This window comes from Danio aesculapii, chromosome 7 (assembly GCF_903798145.1).
Source record: "Danio aesculapii chromosome 7, fDanAes4.1, whole genome shotgun sequence".
Lineage (NCBI taxonomy): Eukaryota > Metazoa > Chordata > Actinopteri > Cypriniformes > Danionidae > Danio > Danio aesculapii.
In genome coordinates this window covers 70,391,502-70,419,258 of record NC_079441.1, presented here as the reverse complement: position 1 = coordinate 70,419,258, position 27,757 = coordinate 70,391,502, and positions in this window count along the sequence as shown.

Genomic DNA, 27,757 nt, shown 5'->3' with positions numbered 1-27,757 from the left:
GATGTTCGGTGCATTGTGTCGGAATATACATATGGAAAGGGGGATTGGGGAATTTTGATTAAAATCGATTTCCTGCCCCCCCCTGGGAAGCGAAAAGTCAAATACTTGCACATTTATGAAAAAGATTTAGTCTGTTGACATTTGAGGGCCGCTTGATAAGTAATTAAATCTCCTTTTACCCGGGACAAGGTGACAGGTACTGCTTTCATTTAGCTTCAGCAACGCGGAGGCCGTATGGGTAATGGACGCTTTTCTATACCTGCTGTAGGTTTTTATGGCCGCTCTTGTCATATTCAGCCTGTCTGCAGTCCGCAGGGAAAGAACAGAGTTGTTTTTGTCAGCACTCGCAGTCGCTGTTGTTCAAAGTCATCAGAGCGATGGCTTCTGACAGCACACCACATTAAAAGGTTCAGCTCTGCTCATAATGTCTGAACGGCTCACATTTCTCTTTAGTTCGGCTGTGATTGACGTATTTATAGATGTTCGGGGAACGCTCGAATTATGTCACAAAAAATGCATGCTCTCATTGATCCCCTGTTTGAGCTTTTTTGGATTTAAAGGGCTCCAACAAGATGCAAAACAAGTCTTTTGTGTCTCCAGAATGTGTCCGTGACATTTCAGGTTAAAGATCATATATTATACCGTGTTAAAAATGTCAGTTTTATGCGTTTTATGCGCTCATACGTCGTGAAACCATCGTCACAGGGTAAGTGTGGCGTGGGCATGGCAGCCTGTGCACTGCACTGGACTGATCCATGCCACACGTCATACTTTTTTAATGCATCACAAAGCAACTGACAAACAGTATACACTTTAATGCTGATTTTATACCTTCCACCACCTCAAATTGTTGTTGTTGTTTTATTATTATTAGTATTATTATTATCATTATTATAATCGACGTTAGTATATCATAGTTATCACATTTATCGTTCCTCCTCTCGATCTTTCATTCTTTATTATTATTATTATTACTATTATTATTATTACTATTATTAATAACTAATCCTAGTATTACCTAAATTCTTCTTTTCAATATTATTCTTTACTTTGAGTTTTTACTATCCGTTTATTATCATTATTATAGTAATGTTTTTTTTTCTTCTCTCAATATTCTCATTGTCTTGTCTGCTGCAAATTGTTTCCACTTCCTTTTCTTCTTCTACTCTTTCTTTTCCTTTCTTTTCAATTTTTTTCTCTCTTTTTCTAATTTTCTAATGTTCTATTTCTTCTCTTTCCTTTTTCTACTTATTATTATTATTATTATTATTATTATTATTAATAATATTTGTTCTTTTCCTGAAATCCCAACCCCCCCTCACCTCCTCACTATTATCATCAATATTATTACTTCTTCTTTTGTTATCATTGTTATTAGTACTGTCCTGACTTGTCCTGTTATCTCCTCATTTTCATTATTACAGGTATTTCTTCCATTGTCATTATTCAGGTTGCTGTAGTTGTAGTAGTAGTAGTCATAGTGGTAGTAGTAGTAGTCATAGTAGTAGTAGTTGGGGTTGAAGTTGTAGTTTGGGTTTTTGAAGTAGTAGTTGAAGTAGTATCTGTAGTAGTAGATGTCGTTGGTATAGTGGTATCAGAAGTAGTGGATGTGTAGTAGTAGTAGTAGTAGTAGTCGTCTGTGTAGTAGTATCAGAAGCAGTAGACGTTGTTGATGTAGATGTTGTAGTAGCAGTCATTCCTGTAGTAGTATCAGTAGTAGATGTAGTAGTAGTATCAGTGGTAGTAGTCATTGTAATAGGTTCAGTAATAGTACACATTGCAGTAGTAATAGTAGTAGTAGTGGTTGTGGCTGTAGTAGCAGTAGTAATAGTTGTAGCATTAGAAACTCTCTGTAGTAGTAGTTGGTGTAGTACTTGGGATTTATTTTTTTTATTATTATTTTTATTATTGTAGTGGCTGTTGTTAATGATTATTACTGTTGTCCTTTCTTGCTTGTTTACAATAAGTTGTAGTTATTTAACTACAACTTATTTGAGTAGAGTTAACTGAAAACAAACGAGGTGCGAAACTGAACATGCTTAAAAATATGCTGTGGGAAGTTTAACTGCAGAGAAAAAGCTGTGAAGGCCGAGGTCAAGGATGAAAGGCCAAATCCTCAGCGTAAAGCTCTTTTTTTCCCCCACTCCTCCTGCCATGTTTGTGTATGGAGAGAGAGTGTCTGATTAATGATGCAGCTCTGTCCCTTAGACTGGCCACCAAACACATACATCTGTCACTCAGAACCTGCGGCGTCTCCCTGCCGGCCGGCCACACGGTACCAAGGGCATCCCCAGATGTTCCTGAGTTTCTGCTGGCGAATTTGAGCAGTCTTCTGCTGACAAATGGCTGGCGTGACATTGTGTTTGACTGCCCTTGGCACCTTACTAGGCAACTTAAGTTGCTGTGCAAGAAGCTGTAGAGATGGCGGTTGATTTTTTAAAATGCTGTCTGGAGTTAAAATCAATGTAAAAAACATCTTTATTATCCTTGGCATCTTACTAGGTGACTTAAGTTGCTGTGTATGAAGCTATAGAGACAGTGGTTGATTTTTTGGGGGGTTTTCTTGGGTTAAAATCAATGAAAAATACATTTTACTTATCCTTGGCACCTTAGTCGACATTTTACTTATCCTTTTAACCTTTCTAGTCGACTTAATTTGTTGTGTGGGGGTCAGGGTTCTGGGCAGAATCTTGGCCGCAGCATTCTGGATGAGCTGCAACTGTTTGACTGTCTTTTTGAGAAGGCCCGTGAGGAGGCTGTTACAGTAATCCACCCTGCTGCTGATAAAAGCATGCTAGTTTCTTCACTGGAAACAAAGTTTGCTGTCAGTAATTCTTGCTATGTTTTTGAGATGGTAGTAGGCTGATTTACTAACTGCTTTGACATGACTACTGAAACTCAGATCTGACTCCAGATTTACACCAGGATACTTGACCTTATTTTTTAACCTTAGAGCCAAGGTATGGATTCACCTTGAGAACCTCATCTCTGTTCCCAAACGCAATGACTTCAGTTTTCTCTTTGTTTAACTGAAGAATGTTTTGGCACATCCAACTGTTCATTTCATCAATGCCTTGGCAGAGGGTGTCAGTGGGGCTGTAGTCATTAGGCAGTAAGGCTAAGTAGATCTGAGTGTCATCAGCATAGCTGTGGTTGGAGATTTGGGTTCTTTCTCATTATTTGGCTCAGAGGTATATATACAGTTGAAGTCAGAATTATTAACCCCCCATTGAGTTTTTTTCTTTTTATAAATATTTCCCAAATGATGTTTAACAGAGCAAGGAAATTTTCACAGAATGTCTGATAATAGTTTTTCTTTAGACAGTCTTATTTGTTTTATTTCGGCTAAATAAAAGCAGTTTAAATTTTTTAAAACCATTTTAAGGACAATATTATTAACCCCTTTAAGCAAAAATTTTTTTTGGATAGTCTACAGAACAAACCATTGTTATAACTAATAATTATTAAGTTATTATAACTAATAATGTAACACGGGGAGTGACAGAGACAACTGAGGTTTGGATCCACTTGCAGGTTCATTCAAAGTCAGGCAAGCAATAGTAAACACAGGTGCAAACAGACGTATAAAGGAAGTCCAGAATCGTAGTATAAACACAGGTGAGAGGTGGGAAGGCAGGCGGCGAACAGGGACAAAAGTATAAACGAGACTAGGGTCCAAACACAGGAAAACAAGACTAGGAGACCGCGTTGAAATGTCACTATACAGATAACAAGACTCGGCAATGTGAATGAGTGTGTGTGCTGCTTAAATGGTGTTTGTAATCAGCCTTTGACGATCCTCAGGTGGGGCAAGTGTAATCAGACTTGGAGCAGGTGTGTGTGTGTGTGTGGCATGACTGAATATATAGTCCATTTACAAGCAGATTTGTAGTCCTTATGTGCAAACGAGCAATCTAGGGAGTTACGATCATGATCATGACAAATAACTTGCCTAATTACCCTAACCTGCCTAGTTAACCTAATTAACCTAGTTAAGCCTTTAAATGTCACTTTAAGGTGTATAGAAGTGTCTTGAAAAATATCTAGTCAAATATTATTTACTGTCATCATGACAAAGATAAAATAAATCAGTTATTAGAGACGAGTTATTAAAACTAGTATGATTAGAAATGTGTTGAAAAAATCTTCTCCCCGTTAAACAGAAATTGGGGAAAAAATAAACAAGGGGGCTAATAATTCTGACTTCAAATGTATATATATATATACAGTGTTTCCTCTAGGACTTTTTCCAGCTGTGGCGGCAGGCCTTTTTTACACAGATCTACCAACTACCTGTGGCGTTATTTCAATAACAAATGTCGTGAGCACAGTATTGGAAGTCGATATTGCATTTTTGTAATAGCCTACGAGCATTCATATCTCTTTGCTTGTGCGTCGGTTTTTTCTGCTCCTGCACAAAACTTCTTGCAAAGCCCCCTCAAATATAAGCCGCTTTAAGAGCGCGCAGATCTTCTTGTGCGCTCTCAAACAAACGCTGCTGAGGTGTGATTTAGTGCGTTTATGTAACGAGTATGTCTCCAGCATTTATTAGATTTGCTAGGAATATTTATGAATGCCTCCAGTATTAATGCGTCCTGAAGTAAAGTGAAACAGCTATACGTCGTGTTTGCTGGCCTCACGCATCACGCACCTGTCACAGTCAGTCAGCACGTAACCTTAAAAGGTTAAACAAATGACGCACAGCACTACTACGGTTACAGAAAAGTTCGCGCGGTTATAATTCACTTACCTTTTAATACGTTTTGGTGCAATTATCACCTACTATTAAAAAAATTAAGTATTTTGAACGAAAAGCTGTAATGTAGCCGTGGCGGGATGAATCTTGGCGTGGCGGCCCGCCATGGAAGAATGAATGTAGTGGAAACCATGTTTGTATATATATATATATATATATATATATATATATATATATATATATATATATAGTCGTGTTCAGTAAAGTTTGATTTCATGTTGCATTCATCAGTTGTGTAGAGTAAGGTGAAAAATTAAACAGGCTCAGTGATGATTTCATGTTTCATGTTCTGATAACAGTGTGTGATAATGATGCAACACTATTGAAGCCGCACGCAATTTCAGCTCCTCCATCATGTATGATCAAGACAGGTGATCATGATCATGGATATCTCCTGACACGAAAATGTCTTTTTATCAGGAATGATTTCTCACTTTTGACTGGTTTTGCATTGGAAAGTCTTGTGAAAAGAACTAATTCAAACACGTTCGCTTCAACTGTAAGACGAGACCTCCCGCTCTAGTCTTTTTCATGTTAATTAGATTTGTTCTTTAAGGCATATTCTCTTAAAGATGACCTATTATGCAAAAATCACGTTTATAAGAGGTTTATATACAGTTGTGTGGCAACAGACTCTGAATATAACCAGCTTCTAATGCATAATATTTATAAGTTAAAATTTTTATAATCACACTTCATCAAAACAGTCTGCAGAAACACTTTGATTGACATTTTCCATTTGTGCGTGTCATCAGAGGGGGAAAGCCCCGCCCACTAGTGAACATCTCTCCCTCATTAGCATAGGACGTAAGTCTAGTTTTTGAATCTGCCCATAAGCAGACTCACAGGCATTTGTAGCCCCGCCCTCTTTTAAAAAGATCACAATCTCATTTGAATTTAAAGTGACAGTCACCAAAACAGCACAATTAGGATCAAAGCCTAAAAGGGTCAGTTTCAAAGAGTTATAAAAGAATATTTGTGTGCTATTTTGAGTTGAAACTTCACACACACACACTCTAGGGACTTCAGAGTCTTATTTTACATCTTGTAAAAAAGGACATAATAAGTCCCCTTTAAAAAAAATATTCAAAGAACTAAACACAATCCTTTTTTGAGGGAATTTAAAGCTAACCGTCAGGATCGGCTAAAGACATGTAATAAAAAATGATGGAAATGCATGGACAGGTATTATTGCATATGCATTTATTATAGTTTCCATCTTAGATGCAACATTTATAGGAGACAATTACAATAATTCTTGTATTTTTATGTAATTTATCAAGGTTTATTGGAGTCAGTTTACTAATTGTGTCATTATTTAATCACTAATAAAGCCAGTCTTTCTGCTTGAGATGCTGTGATAGTTGTTGTTTGAACACACAAACAATGCTGTCAATGTTTTATAATGGAGTCGAAAGAGTGTCAGGAATTCCTCCTCCATTACACAAACAAAGATCTGTGGCAAAGAGATGTGTTTCCAGTGCCTATATTGAACAGTAATGCTCAAAATTGAGACTATACAATATGAAAACAAGGTAAGCTTGAGCATAGACTATAAAAAAGGAGATGTGCTTGAGCATTCTGTGCTTTTTTATAGTTATATTCACACATGAGCCGCACAAGCAGAGCAATCACTGTGGAGTTTGTTTAAATCAAACCAAGCCCGCCAAGTGTGAATATGCTTATTTGAAATACCAGAAGCACATTTACATTTATGCATTTATGCATAATGCAAAGCGATTTCCACAGCATTGGAGGTTCACATTTCATCAGTTTCTTGGCATTGCTAGCATTATGCTGTACTGTGAGCATGTCGCCATGTTGTTTTTCATTTGTGCTGCTCTTTGTAAAATCTTGTCATCATTATGGAAGTCATCTGACTTTGTGTTTGAGTTGCATTTTATCAGTCAAATATGCAACACAGGCTGGAAATATAGTCTATATTTTTGTGTGATGCCGCAAAAACGTACTTAAACATACATTTGACTGCAATTTCTAGTTAAAATGAACACTAGGGGGCAGTATGACACCAATAACTTTTGTTCCTTTTCACATTTATGATATTTACAGGGCATATTATCAACAATTAAATAATTATATGTTGTATGTTGTACAGTTTTTTGCCCAAATACACCAAATAAATACCACAAAACAGCTTCTATATCTTGTTGTCTGTGATTTGTAATCAAATGTTTGCCTCACCTAACTATCTTCATATGGACAACTTTTCAGGCATGGTGACCTGACGCATAGCTGACGTCATTGTGAGCATTTATTCTTCTACATTCTGTCTGTGCTAGGGATGTGCCATTTACAGTGTGATGGATAAATACCAGAAATCTAAATTGGCCTTGACGTTTGCTTTTAAAAGCACTATTGGTTGAGTTCAGTGAAGGGTTTAGGTCATTGGTTCGCTGGTCTAAGCGATCAGTATGACAAGTGCTAACTTCTCTTGGATGTGTACAAGAAGGATGTCTGTTAGAAATGTACATAAAAATTTACCCTAAGTAATGCAGACAGTGCCATAATGGATTTCTCATCTGAAATGTGCAAAGAAACATATCAGGAGCAACGTATTTCAGATTCGCAAAATGTGGACAAAATGTTCTCTGAGCAATGTATTTTAGATTTGCAAAGTGTAGACAAGCCCTCTACTGGATTTGTCATTTGAAATTTCAATTAAATGTATCCGGAGCAACGTATTTCAGATTCGCATAATGTAGACAGTGCCCTCTAGTGGATTTGTTATCTGCAATAGCAATAAAATGTACCCGGAGCAATGTATTTCAGATTCGCATAATGTAGACAGCACCTTCTATTATATTTGTCATCTGAAACGTGCAGCTAAATATACCTGAAGCAATGTATTTCATATTTGTAAAATGTGGACTGTGCACTCTAGTGGATTTGTCAGTTGAACCGTACAACAAAGCATAACCCAAAAAACGTATTTCAGATTTGCAAAATGTAGACAGTTCCCCCTAGTGGATTTGTCTCCAGAAACGTGCATCACAATGTGCTCCGAGCAATGTATTTTAGATTTGCAAAATGTAGACAATGCCCTCTAGTGGATTTGTCATCTGAAATAGCAAATGTACCAGGAGTAACTTATTTCAGATTCACATAATGTAGACAGCGTCTTCTATTGGATTTGTCATCTGAAATGTGCAACCAAATGTACCTGAGGCAACATATTTTAGATTCGCAAAATGTGGACAGTGCACTCTAGTAAATTTGTCATCTGAAACATACAACAAAATGTACTCAGAGCAACGTATTTCAGATTTTTTCAAAATGTAGACAGCGCTTTCTATTGGATTTGTTCTCTGAAACGTGCAACAAAATGTACCTGAAGCAACGTATTTTAGATTAGCAAAATGTGGACAGTGCCCTCTAGTAAATTTGTCATCTGAAACGTACAACAAAACCTACTCGGAACAACGTATTTCAGATTTGCAAAATGTAGACAGCACCCTCTAGTGGTTTTGTTACCTGAAACATACAACAAAGCATAACCCAAGTATCATATTTCATATTTGTAAAATGTAGACAGTTCCCCCTAGTGGATTTGTCATCTGAAACGTGCATCAAAATGTACCCGGAGCAATGTATTTTATATTCGCAAAAACTGTACAGCACTCTCTACTGGATTTGAGGTCTGAAACCAACAACTAAACATAACCCAAATAACATATTTCAGATTCACAAAATGTAGACAGCACCCTCTAGTGGATTAGTCATTTGAAATATGCAACGAAATGTACCCGGAGCAACATAATTTATTTGCAAAATCTGAACAGCACCATCTACTGGATTTAAGGTCTGAAACGAACAATAAAACATAACCCAAGTAACGTATTTCAGATTTGCAAAATATAGACAGTGCTGTCTAGTGGATTTGCCATCTGAAACATGCATCAAAATGTGCCCGGAGCATTGTATTTCATATTCGCTAAATGTTGATAGTGTCCCCTAGTGGATTTGTCATCGGAAACATGCAACAAAATGTACCTGGAACAATGTAATTCATATACGCAGGATTTGAGGTCTGAAACGAACAACAAAACATAACCCAAGTAACGTATTTCAGATTTGCAAAATGTAGACAGCGCCCTCTAGAGGATTAGTCATCTGAAACATGCATCAAAATGTACCCGGAGCATTGTATTTCATATTCGCTAAATGTTGATTGTGTCCTCTTATGCATTAGTCATCTGAAACATGCAACGAAACGTACCCAGATCAACGTAATTCCTTCGCAAAATTTAAACAGCACCCTCTACTGGATTTGAGGTCTGAAACGAACAACAAAACATAACCCAAGTAACGTATTTGAGATTTGCAAAATGTAGATAGCGCCCTCTAGTGGATTTGTCATCGGAAAGATGCAACAAAATGTATCTGAAGCAACGCAATTCATATATGCAAAATCTGAAAAGCACCCTCTACTAGATTTGAAGTCTGAAACGAACAACAAAACATAACCCAAATAACATATTTCAGATTCACAAAATCTAGACAGCACCCTCTAGTGGATTAGTCATCTGAAACATGCAACAAAACGTACCCGAAGCATTGCATTTCATATTTGCTAAATGTTGATAGTGCCCCCTAGTGGATTTGTCATCGGAAACATGCAACAAAATGTACCTGGAACAATGTAATTCATATACGCAGGACTTGAGGTCTGAAACAAACAACAAAACATAACCCAAGTAACGTATTTTAGATCCACAAAATCTAGACAGTGCCCTCTAGTGGATTAGTCATCTGAAACATGCAACGAAACGTACCCGGAGCAACTTAATTCATTCGCAAAATCTGAACAGCACCATCTACTGGAGTTGAGGTCTGAAACCAACAACAAAACAACCTAAATTACATATTTCAGATTTACAAAATGTAGACAGCACCCTCTAGTGGATTAGTCATCTGAAACGTGCAAAGAAACATGCCCGGAGCACTGTATTATACATTTTTAAAAAAACTATAGGCTTGTATTTCCAATAAGCCTGAGAAAATCGGCAGAACTTTACATTCTCATCTCAAATCTGCTGATTTGTATGTCAAAATGACCAGTTTGTGATCTACAAGCATCCCTGTATTCAGGCTTTAGTATGATAACATAATGCTGGACCTCAGTATCCACACAAGCGCTCCTTTAAATATGTTTTTATTCCGTACGTGTCTCATTTCGCATTGAAGAAAAGCAAAACAAATCAACCAAACAAACAAAGGAAAAAGTAATCAAATTCAGCAGAGGCGTTGGGTTATAAATGAGGTTTGCGCCAAAGCGTCATACCGTTATTTAGATTTCTGTGTACTGAGACCCCCGTTCTGGCTCCCAACAGCACTGCGACAGAATCAGATGTGAATATAAGCTGATGTTGGGAAATTGGCTTGTTATGTGCTGATGCTTTGGAGACCAAACTCTGCGTGGGGAAAGAAAAAAATGAAATCCGTGGTGCAGACTGATGTTTTAATTACTCGAATTGGAATGATAACAACGTTCCTCTCCCGGAATGATGCAAATTAATAGGGTGAGAGAAGAGTCGCGGCTCTCTGAGATGTGTGGGATTCTCCTTCCTCTCCGCATTCAGTCTCAGCAGTCGGGAATTTCAAATACTTTTCATAAACAGCCTTCAGAATGCATCATATTTTACTGTTTGCTTGTCGAAATGTGCAGAAAGAACTGATGAGATTCATACAATGAGGATAGAAGGTTGTCGTTTTCACATCTCATTTGCATTTGATCAGTGTTTGCCTGTGTAATATTATTATTTGTCAGTGCTGCCTGGAATGGCTGAACATTATTTGCAACATTGCTTTTATTTATTAATTAATTAATTTATTTAGTCAGCTAGCTAGCTAGTTAGTTAGTTAGTTAGTTAGTTAGTTAGTTAGTTAGTTAGTTAGTTAGTTAGTTAGTTAGTTAGTTAGTTAGTTAGTTAATTTGTAATTAGCTGATTGGAATGGCTGAAAAATATTTGCAACATTGTTTTTATTTATTTATTTATTTATTTATTTTGTTAGTTATTTGTAATTAGCTGACAGGAATGGCTGAACATTATTTGCAACATTGTTTTTATTTATTTATTTATTTATTTATTTATTTATTTATTTATTTATTTATTTATTTATTTATTTATTCATTTATTTATTTATTTAGTTATTTGTAATTAGCTGACAGGAATGGCTGAACATTATTTGCAACATTGTTTTTATTTATTTATTTATTTATTTATTTATTTATTTATTTATTTAGTTATTTGTAATTAGCTGACAGGAATGGCTGAACATTATTTGCAACATTGTTTTTATTTATTTATTTATTTATTTATTTATTTATTTATTTATTTATTTATTTATTTATTTATTTATTTATTTATTTATTTATTTATTTATTTATTTATTTATTTAGTTATTTATTTGTAATTAGCTGACAGGAATGGCTGAACATTATTTGCAACATTGTTTTTATTTATTTATTTATTTATTTATTTATTTATTTATTTATTTATTTATTTATTTATTTATTTATTTATTCATTTATTTATTTATTTAGTTATTTGTAATTAGCTGACAGGAATGGCTGAACATTATTTGCAACATTGTTTTTATTTATTTATTTATTTATTTATTTATTTATTTATTTATTTAGTTATTTGTAATTAGCTGACAGGAATGGCTGAACATTATTTGCAACATTGTTTTTATTTATTTATTTATTTATTTATTTATTTATTTATTTATTTATTTATTTATTTATTTATTTATTTATTTATTTAGTTAGTTATTTGTAATTAGCTGACAGGAATGGCTGAACATTATTTGCAACATTGTTTTTATTTATTTATTTATTTATTTATTTATTTATTTATTTATTTATTTAGTTAGTTAGTTAGTTAGTTATTTGTAATTAGCTGACAGGAATTGCTGAACATTATTTGCATAGTTGTTTTTATTTATTTATTTATTTATTTATTTATTTATTTATTTATTTATTTATTTATTTATTTATTTATTTATTATTCATTCATTCATTTTCTTTTCTGCTTTATTAGGCTGGGGTCACCACAGCTGAACAAATTGCTAACTAATCTAGCAGATTTTTTACGCATGCCGGATGCCCTTCCAGCTGCAACCCAACACTGGGAATTTATTTATTTATTTGGCTGATTGGAATGGCTGAACATTATTTGCAACATTGCTTTTATTTATTTGGAACGCGAGGATGATTCGTTTTTGGGCAAATCATTTTTCAGATCTCTTCGTTGAGCGCCTCATTTCACTTCCAACGTAATCACCGAAATCCATCACATCTGAAATCTGATCTAAATTAAAATCAGCTCCAGTCATAGATCTAGAAAAATTCTGTTTCTATAAAACACGTCTCTACACAATCTTGCATTACACTGTCAGTCAACCCTTTGTTTTGTTTTTGTTGTTTCTTTTGGCTCCATTATCCAAAAAATGAGAGAGAGTTGGATTTGGTTGGCTTGTTTTTAACAAGTGCAGTCAGCTGAGCTAGAGTCGGAGCCAAAGTGACAGGATGCTGAAGCTGCTATAAAGAAATCCGAGCAGCAGTCCTTTCACAGCCACTTGAAAATAACTTTAAACTATGATGCAAAATATAGTGCGAGCCAGTGCCAGGAAACAGTGGCAGACATGCACATCAAGTCAACAGTCAGTTTTCCCCCAGACTTCAGCTCTCCACCAATGAAGTGGCACAGACTCAAGCTCTGAACGTGCTGTGATGTGCCAGACGCCGCTACAAAAAGAGGATTATAAAGTTCTCAAACCTAAAAACAGACATTGTTTTGTGTTCTCAGGAATAAAGAAGTGTTATGAAGGCATATCTTTTTATATAATCTCTGCTGCTGCATACAAAAGTGACAATAACTGCTTAGTAACAACTAGTAAGAATAACCTCAAAACATTACGCAATTCTGAGTGTGCCTTGCACCAGTGAGTGGGTTTGACAAACCACCTGCAGAAAACACACTCTTTCATCTCACTGAGATCTCATCTATCTATCTATCTATCTATCTATCTATCTATCTATCTATCTATCTATCTATCTATCTATCTATCTATCTATCTATCTATCTATCTATCTATCTATCTATCTATCTATCTATCTATCATCTATCCATCCATCCATCCATCCATCCATCCATCCATCCGTCCATCCATCCATTTCATGGTCTATCTATCTATCTATCTATCTATCTATCTATCTATCTATCTATCTATCTATCTATCTATCTATCTATCTATCTATCTATCTATCTATCTATCTATCTATCTATCTATCTATCTATCTATCTGTCTGTCTATCTATCTATCTATCTATCTATCTATCTATCTATCTATCTATCTATCTATCTATCTATCTATCTATCTATCTATCTATCTATCTATCTATCTATCTATCTATCCATCCATCCATCCATCCATCCATCCATCCATCCATCCATCCATCCATCTATCCATCTATTTCATGGTCTAATCTATCTATCTATCTATCGGTCGGTCGGTCGGTCGGTCGGTCGGTCGGTCGGTCGGTCGGTCGGTCGGTCGGTCGGTCGGTCGGTCGGTCGGTCGGTCGGTCGGTCGGTCGGTCGGTCGGTCGGTCGGTCGGTCGGTCGGTCGGTCGGTCGGTCGGTCGGTCGGTCGGTCGGTCGGTCGGTCGGTCGGTCGGTCGGTCGGTCCGTCCGTCCGTCCGTCCGTCCGTCCGTCCGTCCGTCCGTCCGTCCGTCCGTCTGTCCATCCATCTATAGTGAAAGTGGCAGATTTTTCTGCTGAATCATCTGTTGAATTCATCCCAAATCATCACAAATACTGCAGAAGACCTACAGGAACAGCATGGACCAAAGATTCTCAAAAAAATCAGTCAAGTTTGGTGAAGAAAAAAATCATGGTTTGGTGTTACATTCAGCATGGAGGCATGTGAGAGATCTGCAGAGTGGATGGCAACATCAACAGCCTGAGGTATCAAGACATTTGTGCTGCCCATTACATTACAAACCACAGGAGAGGGCAAATTCTTTAGCAGGATAGCGCTCCTTCTCATACTTCAGCCTCCACATCAAAGTTCCTGAAAGCAAAGGTCAAGGTGCTCCAGGATTGGCCAGCCCAGTCACAAGACATAAACATTATTGAGCATGTCTGGGGTAAGATGAAGCAGGAGGCATTGAAGATGAATCCAGAGACTCTTGATGAACTCTGGGAGTCCTGCAAGAAGGCCTTCTTTGCCATTCCAGATGACTTTATTAATCAGTGATTTGAGTCATTGCAGAGATGTCTGGATGCAGTCCTCCAAGCTCATGATGGAGTCAGACACAATATTCATTCTGTTTCCACTGCACCATGACGCTTTGATCTATACTGGACATTATTTCTGTTAAATGTCTAAGTAAAGTCAGACCTTACTGTCCTAATGAAATAATTAAAATTTAAGACATATGATCATATTTTATTTTGGTAAAATAAGCATATATATATATATATATATATATATATTTGTGCGTGTGCATACTGATGTGTACTATAATGTATACTAATAATGATAATAATAGTTAAAAAACTTAATTATAAATAACAAGACATTGTATAACAAGGCACCATGTTGTAAATAAAAAGGTAGATATTTCTTATACTGCATTTAAAGGTCCATTAATTTTAAGAGAATAAGCAAAAAAACAAAGCAGGAAAAGCAAGAATACCAGCAGGTGCCACTGAAGTCATGCAGACGTTTGCGTTTGCTGATGACAGCTGAAGTTGTTGCCTGTTCTGACTGTAAATGCGGTGGGAGTTGACAGAAAGCAGCCCCTCTAGACACAAACCACCCTACGAGATCTAATAGTATGGATTTTGCTGCTTTTTCTGCCTTCTCTCTCCATTCCAGTAGGAAGTTGTTTGATGATGGCACCTCTGCTTTTGAGGTTTAAGCCCAAAGTGGCCCGCGGCTAATTCTGATCCTTGATTTATAATCTTTAAGCCCCTGCGAAAGCGGAAGTCTCTGGCAACTGTAACCAGAAATCCAGTGAAATGAAAAATCAGCGTGGATAGATTGCATCTCCTGGGTGATGTACGTTACCAATAGACAACCCACTTTTGACAACTCTCTGAGGATGCAAGTCATTACGTGAAACCAAGAGCGGCGAAAAATATTCGCTAGGATATGTAAATGTCTGAGACCTCCACTGCTAGAAGTGGGTTTAGCAATTCTCAATCATACTATGTGGGACTTTGATTCACTCCAACAAAATGAAATTGGTGCCAAGATGTCTCTCTTCAGATGACGCCTGAATGATGGTTTTCTCCGGGCAGATTTCGTGTGCTCATTTGCAACATAAGGAGGAAATATGTGTAATAGCTGCATTGAATTTCATTCCCCCAAATGAAAATTCAGTCATCATTTATTCAGCTTCGAGATTTTCCTGAAATTGTATTAGAGTTTAAGAGAGAGGGATTTTTAACACTGGAACTACCAGAATTAACAACACCTTTAGACATTGCTGTAATTTTACAGTTATTTATCGCAAAAACGCCCAGTAAAATACCACATACGTCTTTACAGTTCACTACTGTAATATACACAGCATTATGGGTCATTTTAAAACTTTTACAGTAACTTAATGCATAATGCGGTATTCTACTGTAATCAAAGCCCTGCTACTGTAGTTGAAGACAAAAATGAGACAGTTGATGGAAAAAAAGGATCAATTGTATAGGGACTTGAGACTCTTGAATCACAAAATGTATTTAAATTAGATTGATGAATTAAAATTAAAATGTAAACCACTTAAAATTTATACAATATCAATGAATAATAGAAAACGTTTGTACTGCCACTGAAAAATGTAAATAAATTACAGTAAAAGTACTGTAAAAATTGTCACACTGTAAAATTTAAATGTAGTAACGGGCATTTTACCATAAGAAGAAATTGTGGTGAGGCTATATACTGTAAAACTGAATTGCGGTAGCTACTGTAAAACAAATTTACAGGTAAGCTACTGTAAAGGGACAGTTGCGGTAACAACAATGCAGCCAGAAAGTTACCGGAAAAATACAAGCAAATGTCTAATGGTGCACGAGAATTACCACAGCGATTATACCGAGCGTGATCGTTTTTTCATTTTTGGGCTGGAATCAGTCATCTGGCAACACTGATTGAGGGCGGCGTGATGGTCCTTTGCCTAGAGCAGCAGTTCAGCTTGCTCCGGCTCTGTCTACGACTCACTTTCAGTTTCACTTTTACTTTCATATTCGTGGCACTGAATATGCTATCTTGAAAGATATATCTGCAGTAATGTTATGTTTTTACGAACAGAAACTTATTTTTTTGATAGAAGGAAGTTGTTAGGCAACAAGCACATGTTTAAAATCATTAAATGGTCATTCAAGAGTTCACACTTAGCTGCTAATCAATAAAGCGTATTTGGCATGCTGTCCCGGGAGAGAGCCCTGAGCTCGTAATATCCTCGAGCCTGGGGCTCCCTCCTGTTAGAAGGGCGAGAGCGGAGTTCGAGCTCAGGTAGGTCTCGAGAACTCCCCTGCTTGTCGCCGTGTGAGAAGTGTAAACTAGTGTTGTTTTCGGTGATAATTTGGTTTAGTCGATTGGCTATGGTTTATGTTTTTGGACGGTGGGAGGAAACCGGGGGACCCGGAGGAAACCCACGCGAACACGGGGAGAACATGTAAACTCCGCACAGAAACACCAACCAGCCCGACAGGAGGTTGGACCAGCGGTGTTCTTGCTGTGAGGCAACAGTGCTAGCCACTGGGCCACCGTGTCGCCCTATCGGAAAAAGGGGGAGGAAGTAGGGGTGGAGGGGGGGGGGGGGGGGGGGGGGGGGGGGGGGGTAAGCTTCAAGACGAAGATAACTGGAGTGAAAAACTCTGGTTATTTATAATGCTTCCGTAATCATCTAATGGGTCAGATTACAGGGCTAATGAGGAGCCAGCCGTGTTGATCATAAGCACGTGATCCTCTCAAAATTAGTTTATAAATAAACCACACATATTATAAGAGTTTTAAGAGGAAAAAAGAAAATTGCTTCATCATTTAAACACATGAAAACATGCTGATAGATAGATAAATAAATTAAATGAATTAATCGTTTGTATGCATAAAAAAATAAAAATAAAAATAGATTAAATACAAATTAGAAATTATATTAAATAAAAATAAATTTTTTTAATTAAAATAAATGCACAAATAAAGTAATGCATACATAAAAAGTAACATATAAATTAATTAATTAATTAATAGATAAATAAAAATTCTATAGGGATAACCGAGCAGCACAGAAATGCACATTCATTATAATTTAAAGATCGTTCAAGATTTTAAGATTTTCCACTGCATACAACGTACACATCAAACTGTATGCGGCAAATAAACAGAACATCACTACCTTGAAATAAGAGCATGCAGCTGATCTGTTTGTCAGATGAGTGTGGACGTTGTGTTTGTTATCATAGCAACAGTAAGCTTTCAGTGCTTTTTCTTTCAGAAGGATTATAGAAGATGAAATGAGGAAGCGTTTTACTTTAAAAAGAAAATAGGATGTCATGCTTTTCTGTGTATGCATTCAAAGAGTTTCTTTTTATACTGTATGTATTCATGCGCAACAAATCCAGAATTGTGTACTGGTGCCTGTTTTACAGTAAGCGCAAAACCTGAAAATAAAAATTAGAATCAGTGATACATATTTAGAGGGTGACACGGTGGCTCAATGGTTAGCACTGTTGCCTCACAGCAAGAAGATTGCTGGTTCGAGCCCTGGCTGGGTCAGTTGGCTTTTCCGTTTGGAGTTTGCATGTTCTTCCCGTGGATGGATATTCTCCAGTTGTCCGGTTTCCCTCACAGTCCAAACACATAGGTCAATTGAATAAACTGTAGTATATGTGTGTGAATGAGAGTGTATGGGTGTTTTCCAGTACTGGGTTGCAGCTGGAAGGGCATCCACTGTGTAAAACATATGCTGGATAAGTTGGCGGTTCATTCCGCTGTGGCGACCCCTGATGAATAAAGGGATTAAGCCAAAGGAAAATTAATGAATGATACATATTTACAGAATCATTGTCATTATAGCTGTACAAAGGATCGTAAGTTTAAAAAGGGACTTCTTGTAGTAAATTAAAGTCACGGTAGAAGAATACACAAGACACATGCACAACATACAATATGGTTAAGTTGAGTTTCAGCATGGCATATCACAACCACTTTTTAAATATGTAATCTAAATACGCAATAAATAAACTACTGAAATGCTTATTTAAATCAGTTCCAACGTTTATAGTCAACTCTTGATTGCCAACGTTGGTGCATTATATTCAAATGTGAGACAAAAGTCTTTTAGCACAACTGGCTAGACATTTTTTCTCTCAAACTACGGTTACTATTATATACCACTCTTATTATAAACCACTGAGATGTAAACTGTTAGATAAGTCATATATCAACAGTTGAAAGATATATAGTCATTAACCACATGCTGATGGTTTTTAACTGCTTTCTCGCCTGTAAAGCGGTCAGTTTTTTGGCTCACAATGTCTGCCATGTAGCAAATGCACCATGGCGCAGTGCAACTGACTCTTAAAGGGAATGGGAGATGAGAGTCTGATTGGTTACTCATAACTCATAACTCATAAAGAGAATAAGGATAATGCTTTTAGATCATGCACTTGGTGCACAGACTGTATTTCCCCCCCCCCCTTAAAGTGTATTCCAGCATTCCCTTAGTGTTTTTGCGCCATCCATTTTAGTCTTTGTGCATAGATCATAAAAGTAGAGCCCTCTGTGATTGGTGGAGTTTTTGCACAGCATCATGGGTAATGTGTTTTTTTCACCTTTTTTGCGACTGGATTCAAAATAAGGTGAACTAATATGATAAGTTCAACAAACCTAACGACCTCAGAACTCACAACCTGTCTGCTTTTTAAAAAGTGAATTAGTTATTGTTAAAAATCTGCTTCTCTATTAAGAAAATTAAAGATTTTATACTTCTAAAACCCAACTATAGTGCTCATTAGCTTTGTTTTAGCCATCGAAAGACCTCCTTGGCTGATTAAAAACCACTGAGATGTAGACTGTTAGTTACGTCATATATATTAACAGTTGAAAGGAGGAGGCTCATTCTAAAGATGCTCTTTAACCCCGTGTTGAAAGTTTTTAACTGCTTTCTCGCCTGTAAAGCAGACAGTTTTTTGGCTCACAATGTCTGCCATGTAGAAAATGCACCATGGCGCAGTGCAACTGACTCTTAAAGGGGATGGGAGATGAGACTCTAATTGGTTAAATGCACATTATGTGCAAAACAGACTCATAACTCATAAAGAGAATAAGGATAATGCTTTTAGATCATGCGCTTGGTGCACAGACTGTATTTCCCCTTCTTAAAATACCAAAAGTGTATTCCAGCATTCCCTTAGTGCTTTTGCGCCATCCGTTTTAGTCTTTGTGCATAGATCATAAAAATAGAGCCCGCTGTGATTGGTAGAGTTTTTGCACAGCATCATGGGTAATGTATTTTTTTTTCACCTTTTTTGCGACTGGATTTAAAATAAGGTGAACTAATTTGATGTTCAACAAACCTAACAACCTCAGAACTCACAACCTGTCTGCTTTTTAAAAAGTTAATTAGTTATTGTTAAAAATCTGCTTCTCTATTAAGAAAATTAATGATTTTTATACTTCTAAAACCCAACTATAGTGCTCATTAGCTCTGTTTTAATCATCGAAAGACCTCCTTGGCTGATTAAAAACCACTGAGATGTAGACTGTTAGTTAAGTCATATATATCAACAGTTGAAAGGAGGAGGCTCATTCTAAAGATGCTCTTTAACCCCGTGTTGAAGGTTTTTAACTGCTTTCTTGCTAGTAAAGCAGTCAGTTTTTTGGCTTACAATGTCTACCATGTAGAAAATAAACCATGGCGCAGTGCAACTGCCTCTTAAAGGGAATGGGAGATGAGACTGCACATTATGTGCAAAACACACTCATAACTCAAAAAGACAATAAGGATAATGCTTTTAGATCATGCGCTTGGTGCACAGACCGTATTTCCCCCCCTTAAAATACCAAAAGTGTATTCTAGCATGCCCTTAGTGTTTTTGCGCCATCCGTTTTAGTCTTTGTGCATAGATCATAAAAATATAGCCCTTTGTGATTGGTGGAGTTTTTGCACAGCATCATGGGTAATGTGTTTTTTTTCACATTTTTAGGGACTGGATTCAAAATAAGGTGAACTAATTTGATGTTCAACAAACCTAACGACCTCAGAACTCACAACCTGTCTGCTTTTTAAAAAGTGAATTAGTTACCGTTAAAAATCTGCTTCCCTAAGGAGAATTTCTTTTCTATACTATACTCTTATTTTTATACTTCATTCATTCATTCATTCATTCATTCATTCATTCATTCATTCATTTATTCATTCATTCTCCCTCGGCTTAGTCCCTTTATTCATCAGGAGTTGCCACAGTGGAATGAACTGCCAACTTATCTAGCATCTGTTTTACACAGCGAATGCCCTTCCAGCTTTAATCCAGTACTGGGAAACACCCATACACACTCTTTCACACTCATACACTATGAACAGCTTAGTTTATTCAATTCACCTATATCGCATGTGTTTGGACCCGGAAACCAGGAAACCCATGGCAACTCGTGGAGAACATGCAAACTTCACACAGAAATACCAACTGGCCCAGCCAGTACTCAAACCAGCGACCTTCTTGCTGTGAGGTGACAGTGCTAACCACTGAGCCATCATGTCACCCTGTTTTTATACTTCTAAAACCCAACTATTGCACTCAATAGCTTTGCTGTAATCACTGAAAGCCCTCCTTGAGTTATTATGAATTCATTTTTGAGGACTGTTAGATAAGTCATATACGTACTGTATGAATGTGTGCTGTTTAGAAGCTGCTGGGGAAAATATTTTTCCAAAGCAAAGTGTGTGAAGCTCTTCAATGTGCATTTCTGAAGGAAGCCACTCTGAAGTAGTTTTGAAAATAAATCTCCAGAAAGTCTCAGTCGCTCTTTCTTTTGTGTTTTCTCTGCCGGCTCACTCCAACACTTGCCTCTATTTCTTTTTTTTTTGCCAGCCAACTTATTACCGGAGACACAGGTAGCAGCTCTTCACAAACATAATATTTTCACACATGGCTGACAATAATTGTGATCTCCACAAAGCATGGACGTCTTGTCTGGTTTGCAGAATGGCGTCCTGCTCGTCTCCTGCGAGGTGGAAGAAAGCCTCTGTTTGCGCAGGTTCTCTGTCACGCCAACCTAAACATTTCTGATTGCGTTTCTTTAAATGGCTTCTTTTTTTGATCGCCTTGTCTTGAACAGATGTGCTGCTTCACAAAGATAAGAAACAACCTCGTGCCACGTTCAAATGCGATGATTCTTAATAGCGGCACTTTACTGTTTCCCCCCCCCAAACTCGATGTCAGTTTCACGATGTCAGAGACCTAGTTTGTGTTAAACAACCTCAATATTTGGATATCCCATGTATAAAACATGTCATATATATGCAATATACACTGACCGGCCACAATATTAGGTACACCTGTCCAACTGCTCGTTAACGCAAATTTCCAATCAGCCAATCACATGGCAGCAACTCAATGCATTTAGGCATGTAAGCATGATCAAGACGATCTGCTGCAGTTCAAACTGAGCATCAGAATGGGGAAGAAAGGGGATTTAAGTGACTTTGAACATGGCATGGTTGTTGGTGCCAGACGGACTGGTCTGAGTATTTCAGAAACTGCTGATCTACTGGGATTTCCACGCACCACCAGCTCTAGGGGTTACAGAGAATGGTCAGAAAAATAGAAAATATCCAGTGAGCGGCAGTTCTGTGGGCGCAAATACCTTGTTGATGTCAGAGGTCAGAGGAGAATGGCCAGACTGGTTCCAGCTGATAGAAGGCAACAGGAACTCAAATAACCACTCCTTACAACCGATGTCTGCAGAAGAGCATCTCTGAACACACAACACGCCCAACCTTGAGGCAGATAGGCTACAGCAGCAGAAGACCACACGGGGTGCCACTCCTGTCTGCTGAGAACAGGAAACTGACGTTAAAATTCACACAGGCTGACCAAAACTGGACAATAGAAGATTGGAGAAACGTTGCCTGGTCTGATGAGTCTCCATTTCTGCTGCCACATTCAGATAGTAGGGTCAGAATTTAGCATCAATAACATGAAAGCATGGATCCATCCTGCCTTGTATCAACGGTTCAGGCTGGTGGTGATGGTGTAATGGTGTGGGGGATATTTTCTTGGCTCACTTTGGGCCCATTAGTACCAATTGAGCATTGTGTCAACACCACAGCCTACATGAGTATTGTTGCTGACCATATCCATCCCTTTATGACCATAGTGTCTCCATCTTCTGATGGCTACTTCCAGCAGGATAACACACATGTCATAAAGCATGAATCATCTCAGACTGGTTTCTTGAACATGACAATGAGTTCACTGTACTGAAATGGCCTCCACAGTCACCAGACTCAATCCAATAGAGCACCTTTGGGATGTGGTGGAACGGGAGATTCACATCATGGATGTGCAGCCGACAAATCTGCAGCAACTATGTGATGCTATCATGTCAATATGAAGCAAAATCTCTGAGGACTATTTCCAGTACCTTGTTGAATCTATGCCACAATGGATTAAGGCAGTTCTGAGGGCAAAAGGGGGTCTTTAGAATGGTATTAGTAAGGTGTACCTAATAAAGTGGCCGGTGAGTGTATATTTCAAAATGGTTACTTTTATTTTTTATCCTCAACCACTGGAATTGCAGATATGTGCAAAAATGTTCAAATATATAAGCTATAATTTTAGATATGTGTTCATATATGGCCATGAATATATATGTAGTTCCAGTGGTTAAAAAATATATATGTAAGTGGGGATTTTCATTCATTCATTCATTTTCTTTTCAGCATAGTCCTTTTATTAATCTGGGGTCGCCACAGCGGAATGAACCGCCAACTTATCCAGTATATGTTTTACGCAGCGGATGCCCTTCCAGCTGCAACCCAACACTGGGAAACACCCATACACACTCATTCACACACATACACTACGGACAATTTTAGCTTACCCAATTCACCTATACCACAGTCTTTGGACTTGTGGGAGAAACCAGAGCACCCGGAGGAAACCCACACGAACGCGAGTAGAACATGCAAACTGGACACAGAAATGGTTTATGTTCCATGTTCCATGTTTTACACAGCGGATACCCTTCCAGCTGCAACCCAGTACTGAAAAACACCCATACACTCTCACATGCGCACACACATATGCTACAGACAATTTAGTACATTCAGTTCCCCTATATCGCATGTGTTTGGACTGTGGAGAAAAACGGAGCACCCGGAGGAAACCCACGCCAACACGGGGAGAGCATGCAAACTCCCTGCCGGGACTCGAACCAGCGACCTTCTTGCTGTGAGCCACCATGCGCCCCCACTTTACAAAACGCTTGAAAAATAATTCATGTTTCACAGGAGAGCCAATTAATTTGTCTTATTTAACTACTTATTATGTCGTCTTAACTACTTGTCTTATTTTAAATAAGTAGTTTGAACAAGCAACAAAAAAATCATGTCACTGAAGCATTATCAGCACAGTTTCTAATTGTGAAACTTTATCCGTCTGAAACTCCTAAATCTCTGCTAACGCGGGCTAGATTTCACGCTACGTTAATAGCAGCCAATTGCATGGCTCTTTTGATTAGGCCTCGTGCTTTTCACAAGAGTGCTCTGCGTAGATGTTTTGACGGCTTGCTCTTGCAGTTCCTTTGAGATCTTCATTCAACCTTTACCAACTCACAATTAAGATCGCGGCAAACTTTTATAGTGCTGATATGACCGACGGTGCATTAGCATCCCGTAATTCCAGTTTAAGAAACTGCGACTCGCTTGTTGTTTAATTAATTTAACGCACATCAGTTCCAAAAATCGAGATGAAATAAGATATATAAGACAAGGGTGGCTATATGTTAGCCATTCAGGCATAAATGGATGTGATTTAGGTTGTCCGCTGCAATCATCAGCTAAGGAGAACGCAGCAAACAGAATAGCGATGGAGCCTAAAAGTATCACAGCACACTGCACAGCACTGATTAGGCACTGATTATCCTCATATTCCCCTCGCAATGTCTGATGACATTATGACAGGCAATTTTCACATTCAATCTTCGGCTCGGTGGAAAAAAAAAGTGCAAATTCATTTAAAGTCATACTCTCAATTTTCTATTCTATTACGCTGCGCCTCGTGGAGTCACACGTGCTGATAAAATAGGGTTCTCCTGTGGAAACTAACACTCTGTGGCTGACCCCGGGACTGTTCCTTCACTGCTTTAACAATTACCAATCAATGTAAGAAACTGAAGCAATTTTGGCCAACAGTTACCAAACACAATTGACCCCTTCTAGGCAACAGATATACTGAAATAGATGTATAACCGGAGAAGCGAAGCTCTAAGAGGATTACTCTAAGAAAGTAATGTACTATATGTATCACTGTGAGTCACTTCTGATTGGTGGATACAAAAAAAAACCTGTGTAAAGAAGGTCAAAAATGTCATCTGGTGTTTCTGATGAATACATGAAACCTTGATAGGACTATACACACACTGTAAAAATGCTGGGTTCCATACTATTGTGTTGGGACAACATGAAGGGATTACACCCACTGGCCACTTTATTAGGTACACCTGTCTAACTGCTTGTTAACGCAAATTTCTAGCCAGTCAATCACATGGCAGCAACTCAATGCATTTAGGCATGTAGACATGGTCAAGACGATCTGCTGCAGTTCAAACCGAGCATCAGAATGGGGAAGAAAGGGGATTTAAGTGACTTTGAATGTGGCATGGTTGTTGGTGCCAGATGGGCCGGTCTGAGTATTTCAGAAACTGCTGATCTACTGGGATTTTCATGCACAACCATCTCTAGGGTTTACAGAGAATGGTCTGACAAAGAGGAAATATCCAGTGAGCGGCAGTTCTGTGGGCACAAATGCCTTGTTGATGCCAGACGTCAGATGGCCAGACTGGTTCCAGCTGATAAAAAGGCAACAGTAACTCAAATAACCACTCATTACAGCCGAGGTCTGCAGAAGAGCATCTCTGAACACACAACACATCCAACCTTGAGGCAGATTGGCTACAGCAGCAGAAGACCACACCGGGTGCCGCTCCTGTCAGCTAAGAACAGGAAACTGAGGCTACAATTCACACAGGCTCACCAAAACTGGACAATAGAAGATTGGAGAAACGTTGCCTGGTCTGATGAGTCTCCATTTCTGCTGCCACATTCAGATGGTTGGGTCAGAATTTGGCATCAACAACATAAAAGCATGGATCCATCCTGCCTTGTACCAACAGTTCAGGCTGATGGTGGTGGTATAATGGTGTGGGGGATATTTTCTTGGCACATTTTGGGTCCATTAGTACCAATTGAGCATCATGTCAACGCCACAGCCTACCTGAGTATTGTCGCTGACCATGTCCATCCCTTTATGACCACAGTGTACCCATCTTCTGATGCCTATATCCAGCAGCATATGTGCCATGTCATAAAGCATGAATCATCTCAGACTGGTTTCTTGAACATGACAATGAGTTCACTGTACTCAAATGGCCTCCACAGTCACCAGAACTCAATCCAATAAAGCACCTTTGGGATGTGGTGGAACGGGAGATTCACATCATGAATGTGCAGCTGACAAATCTGCAGCAACTGTGTGATGCTATGATGTCAATATGGAGCAAAATCTCTGAGGAATATTTCCAGTACCTTGTTAAATCTATGCAACTAAGGATTAAGGCAGTTCTGAAGGCAAAACCTGGTACTAGTAAGTTGTACCTAATAAAGTGGCCGGTAAGTGTAAATAAATGTCTTAGTTTTTACCAATTTAAATGGATTGAACATAAAGCAAATAAGTTGTCACAAAAAAACCAAAGTAATTGTGTTGTTTCAGCTCATTTTAAGTAAGTAGTTTGAACAAACAGCAAATATAAATTTTTGTAAATGTGCATGAAATGTGCAGAGTAAATAATGTGTATATATAAAGTTTTTAAAATGTGCTTTCACAATCATTTTTAAACATTTAGATGACAATATAGAGTACTCGTTAATTAACACAAGTATCATTTACTATTTTTGATGTTTACCCACTTAAAAAATGACATTTGCAGTTTGTTCAAACTACTTATTTAAAATGAGCAGAAACAACTGGACCATTGCTCTGCACATGTAGACATTTTAATTCCCATGCATATCTCATCTTCTTTCAAATAGGCAAGGCTGGTCATAATAAGACATATGAACGGAGCAGCGATAACCTCTTCCTCTCGTCTCTTCCATCTAATCATAGTTAGCAAACGCGCGCCGTGAGGAACATGTGCCTCCCGTTCAGCCACTGTCCCTCCAGCAATTACTGTTCTGACATCTCCACAATGGCCCTGTAATTACGGCACTCATATTTATCCACTGAGCCCGCGCTCTGAACGTGGATCACAGCCTCGTGTAAAACAAGCCCATAATAACATATGTGACGGCTAATAAACTGTAAGCATTCTGCGCTGTAAGTATGTGTCATTTCCCTATCTTCCTTTCAGTGTGGTAAAAAAAATATGTCCAATTCTTTCATAAAGTAATGGTGCTTGTGCTAATGTGAAAACTGGCATGCCAACTGTTTTTGATGAGCTCAAACAATGAATGTTTACACAGCCATTTTATATGATATATTATTTATCATTCATTCATTCATTTTCTTTTTGGCTTAGTCCCTTTATTAATCTGGGGTCACCACAGCGGAATGAACCGCCAATTTATCCAGTATATGTTTTACGCAGCGGATGCCCTTCCAGCCGCAACCCATCTCTGGGAAGCATCCATACACAGTCATTCACACTCATACACTATGGACAGTTTAGCCTATCCAATTCACCTGTACTGCATGTCTTTGGACTGTGGGGGAAACCGGAGCACCCGGAGGAAACCCATGCGAACGCAGGGAGAACATGCAAACTCCACACAGAAACGCCAACTGACCCAGCCGTGGCTCGAACCAGCGACCTTCTTGCTGTGAGGCGACAGCACTACCTACTGCTCCACCGCGTCACCTATATTATTTATATATTATATTATTTATATTTTTATTATATATTACATTATATATTATTTATATTTTATAATATGTTTAATATTTACATTTATATATTATTTCTGCAATATAGCAGTAGAACAACAGAATAAACTACTGTGACAATTATCACTTCAGGTACTGATTATGGGCTTTATTCAGTGTTAAATGTTCCCAATGAATGTTTACACTGCCCTTTAATATTACATGTAAACAAAGTGAATGATGATTAACAGATCCAGCCAAGCTGAAAATTGCAAAATTACACTGGTTGTGTCCGAAATCGCATACTTCAATACTATATAGTACGTTAAAAACAGTATGCGAGCTGAGTAGTATGTCTGAATTTATAGAATTGGAAAACAGTATGCGAGAAGTACCCAGATGACTAACTACATCCGGTGAGATTCTGAAGTGCGCATCCGATGCACGCTACGCTATCCCAAGATGCTCCGCATGAGAATCATGAATAGGAGTGAAGCAACTCAACTGACACAGATAAGCCACGTGATCATGACAAAATGGCGGATGAAGTATGTTCCATGCATACTACTCATATTCATACTGTGTAGAACGTACTTTTCTAATGGTAAAATAGTAAATTCAAGTTCAAATGCAATACTTACTGAGTAGTAGGTGATTTCAGACAGCCATCGTAACACAGCTTAACAACAAGAGACATGTGATAAAAGGTATCTTTTCCTTGTTAAAAGGAGATTTTGTCCTGTCTGCGACAGCGATGCGCAAAAATTTTTATTTTAGAAATGCTTTCTATTGTCGCAGCAGAATAACAGCATAAACTACTAT